Genomic DNA, 4,932 nt, shown 5'->3' on the forward strand with positions numbered 1-4,932 from the left:
AAGAAAACATTGATGTAAGATGTATTGAAGACCTACACAGAGGGAACAGTCTTAGTAATCAAAAGCCTATGAGAAGTAAGAGAAAGATAATAGTTCTTAACCTGGAGCCTTGTTGGAATGAGCCTGCTACAGGGCCACACAGATCCAATCATATTATGAAGTTCATAGAAATAGCCAAGAGTGTGCTGAGTCTGGTGAAACCTGATAACATTCCTAGGAAATCTCAGATATTACATGCTGCTCAGAATGTTAGGGATTATTTGAATAATAGAGTCAATACAAGTTTAGGACAAAATCAAGATGGCAACTTGAGGTCTACAGGATTCCTATGGGTAAGTTCAAAGCATGAGCTGGACATGCTGCTGAATGACGATACTGTCAAAACTGAAAGTGGTCAGCTGAATGGACCTAGTCTTGAATCACCAACAGTTTCAAGAAGCTCAGTGATAGGGACCTAACAGGTACAAAATCAATATATGCATATATATATACGCATAATTAATATTTATTACAGTCTGGTTTATTATACAGAGGAGGGGAAAATCATTTATTTGTAATTAGACAAATATTACTTTTTATTGGATAATGTTATTCTCATTATCATTATTCTTCTGAATATGAATCTAAGGTTGAATTATAATTTTGTTTCAGATGGGGCACCTTCACAAAATTGAGCCATTTTCATGAGTTGCAAATTGCTTAACTTCTATAGGAAATATATTCAATCTTATTGGTTGAAAATGTCATACATATTTATGATATTTTTCTTACATGCCAAGTAAAACTTTGCATAGAATACATTTCAAAAAAGAGTGTTGTTGAATTCTTTCATACACTTCCACTTTTAGTAATATGAACTGACTTATACTTCAATATTTTGATAGAAACTGAATGAAGCAAGTGGTATACTTTGGATACATTACCACATGGTGTGGGGCTTCAGCCAACTTTCTTAGCTTTAGGTTCTCCAATCAATATGACTAATTAATTACATATTGATCCCCAATCAATTAAATCAAAAATTGTAATTTTCAGTCATCTTATTGACTGAAAGATCTAGATTCGAGCTTTTTCCATTCTTATTATACCATTTGAAAGAAATAAATTTACCTGAAAACTCCAGTTTTTATAAATATCATGGGAACAAGGACTACTAACCTGACTAGTTAGAACAGTGCTTACAAAGTCAATGTGGCAAATGTGATATTCAAAACAATAAAATTATGAAATTTCATTTATAAGCTACATTTTAAAACATTGATTTAATTAAGCACCTTAGTTTGCCATTTGCATGGCTTAATGGATGAAGAATTATGTGTGACATTATAGCCTGAAAACTCTGCAGCTTACATAGAAAGTGATTTCTCTTCAGTCCTCACAGGATCAGAATAAAAATCTCCACCTAAGATTCAGTCCTATACCACAAACTTCTTGACAGACACATATAGGAAGTTTAATATATGACTTGTGTTTGAGGCATTACATGAGTAACAAAGGTAGGGTGACAGCAAAGTGGCACAGTGGATAGAGTGCCAGGCCTGAAGTCAGGAAGACTCATCTTCCTGAGTTAAAATCTGGCCTCAGACAGTTGTGTCCTTGGGCAAATCACTTATACCCATTTGCATCAGTTCCTCATCTGTAAAATGAGCTGGAGAAGGGAATGAGCTGGGAAAGGCAGTGTCTTTGCCAGGAAAACACCAAATGGGTTCACATAAGTTGTATACCACTGAAATGACTGAACAACAAAGCTTGCACAGATCCTTGTAGGAAGCCATGGATTCTATAAAAAGTGAACAGAATAAATTCCAGGCAAGGGTGAGAGGTTGGGGGTGGGGGACAGCCCATATGGAACAACAAGTAAGATCAGTTTGATAACATATGGTCCATGAAGGAAAGTAATATACAATGAGATTAGAAATTTAGGCTGAAGACAGGTTTGTGTAGTTAGGTGGTGCAGTGGATAGAGTACTGGGCCTGGAGTCAGGAAGATACATCTTCCTGAGTTCAAATCTGTCTTCAGACACTTATTAACTGTGTGACCTTGGGTAAATCATTTAACCCTCTTTTCCTTAGTTTCCTTATCTCTGGAGAAGGAAATGGCAAACTGCTCTGGTATCTTTGCCGAGAAAAAGCCAAATGGGATCATGAAGAGTCAGTCAGACTGAAAAAAGACTGAACAACATATTTAAAGTTTCTAAACATACTGAATGAAGGAATTTGTATTGTACTCTAGAAACAAGAGGGGATTCTTAGTCCTTTTTTTTTTTTTAAGCAATCGGGGTTAAGTAACTTGTTCAAGGTTACACGGCCAGTTATTGTTGGGTGTGGTGCTAAGTATCTGAGCCCGGATTTGATCCCCAGGTCATCCTGACACTGAAGCTGGTGCTCTTACTCACTGAGCCACCTGGCCACCCCATTCTTAGAACTTCTTGAGCTTGGCAATGACATGGTCAGGCCTTTGTTTTAGGAATAGCATTGCAGAGGATGGAATGGTAAGGTCTGGAAACTAAGAAAGGAAATGAAAATCTTTAACAGAATTAGAAAAGTTTTAGGCAGAAAGTATCAGATAAGGGAAGTTCCATTTTAGACATGAATTCAAGGTGTTTACAAGATGTACACATGTGCACAGATGTCCATCTGGAAGTTTGTAGTATAGTACTGAATCTTAGGTTGAGATTTTCAGTCTGGTCCTATGAGGATTGAAGAAATTGAGACTACATCCATAAATCCAGCTGGGGTATATATCAATCAGTCAACAACCATTTGTTGAACACATACTATTTTGCAGGCACTGTACAAAGTTCTGGGGATATAATACAAAGGGAAACATGGCCTTGACCACAATATGTTTTTTAATGGGGAAAACAATATGCAACGATGTTTATTTAAGATATATAAATGATAAATGGGAGGTAGTCACAAAGAGAAGGTATTAGCAATGAGCAGAGTATCAAGATGATGAAATTACCCATGGAAAATGATGAAATCACATAGTGAGTCTGTCTTTTTCCAGACACATTGCTTAGGTTTTAATCCTTTATTGTCCAAACCTTTTCCTTTGTCTTTTATTTTTTATTCTTACCTTTATTAGTCAGATTTCCTAATATGGTTTTTGGCTATCTGTTTTGTAATATGCTGTCTCATCTGTTCCTTAACTTGTTTCTCTATACTCTAGATTTCTGACCTACCTGCATATAAGCTATGTGTCACCTGTTCCCTACTTTACTGAACCTCTCAACTCTAACTCTGACCACTTGATATATCTTCTACAAACTCCTTACTCAGCCATATAGTGGATCCCAGCTTCCCTGAATTATTCTTTTTTTAAGCAATTGGGGTTAAGTAGCTTGCTCAAGTTTACATGGCCAGGTGTTTCTGTGTGGGTGCTAAGTGTCTGAGCCCAGATTAGATCCCCAGGTCATCCCAACTCTGGCGCAGGTGCTCTTACTCACTGTGCTACCTGGCTGGCCCTCCCTGAATTATTCTTTCCTCTTTCCTACAAAGCTGAGTATGAGAGGTTAGTATAATAAGATGGACCTCCTCAGGAAAATGGTAAACTATCAAATGCATACAAAATATATGGAGGGGAGCATGCAATTTTAAATGAATATGCAAATTTTCACTGAAGAAACTTCATTAAATTCTGAAATTGGCCATCAAAGGTCACACTGACAAAACCCAGAACAAATGGAATAAAAATTACCTTTTTGCACCTTACTAAACTATGTATCAAGCAAGATAACAGATTATCTGAGCAATTTATTTAATGAAAGTAATGTTAATTTTACCAGAGCAACAGGTAAACATACATGAAAAAGAGTTATGTAGATATAGTAAGATTTCCGGCATGGGCTAAGGCCGAACAGAGGCATAATGTTAACATGACTTCCCTTGTATTAGGGAAAGACATGAGGATTTGCAGCTGGGGAGGTAGGTACTTTTTAGAATTTAAAGGGCCAGAAGATAGAAATGTCCAAACTAGAAGGCAAAATGGATGGGGAACTTTAGTGATTATGTAATTGAATTATTTGAGAAATAGAAGTATTGTGAGAACAAAAGGGAGTTGGGTCAAAACCAGGAATCATCTAGTATTTGGAGATTGGAGGAAAACTAAGTCCTGGCTTCAGGACTCAAGTTAAATATACATCCATCTACCCATCCATCCATCAAGCATTTATTAAAAATATACTGGATCAAAGGAACTATGCCAAGCACTAGAGAAACAAAGTCAAAAAAGGTCAGTCTCTGAATCCAAGAAATGTATGTTCTGTAAGAGTAAATAATTTATAAATAGATAAATATAGATAGATAGACAGACAGAAATAGATATGTGTGTATATATATATATATATATATATATATATATATTCACTCAACATTTATTAAGGGCCCACTATGTGCCAGGCACAATATTAAACATTGGGGAAAAAATACCAAGAATAAAGATAGCCTTTGCCTTTAAGAAGCTTAGAGTCTAAGGTTGAAGAGAACACAGAAAAGAAAGATGAAAACCTGGGATCAAGGGAAGAACTACTCAGGATGGGGGCATGGTAGAGAACCAAAGAAGTCCAATATAAATGCTCTCAGGTAGAAAGTTAGTAGATGCCTGACATGTCTACTCTATCCCATCTCTTCAGATAACAGAGTTTGTGGCTCCACTCCCCAACCAGAGGGTCTGAAGGAACTGATGAAGAATGAATAAGAAGGTAGATTGGATCTTTCAAATGGTGAGGTTTTCCAATGAAATGAGTTTACTGGAAACATAGTGAAGATTCCAAATAACCCAGATTGAGGGCTGCTGAGTGGGATATCCATCCATCCATCCATCCAACCATCCATCCATCTATCCATGCACCCATCCATCTACCCATCCATCTATCCATCCGTCTCTCCATCTCTCTCTCTCTCTCTCTCTCTCTCTCTCTCTCTCTC

This window comes from Petaurus breviceps, unplaced genomic scaffold, assembly GCF_028583685.1.
Source record: "Petaurus breviceps papuanus isolate PSGF00001 unplaced genomic scaffold, PetGlider_PUasm1.0 38, whole genome shotgun sequence".
Taxonomy (NCBI): domain Eukaryota; kingdom Metazoa; phylum Chordata; class Mammalia; order Diprotodontia; family Petauridae; genus Petaurus; species Petaurus breviceps.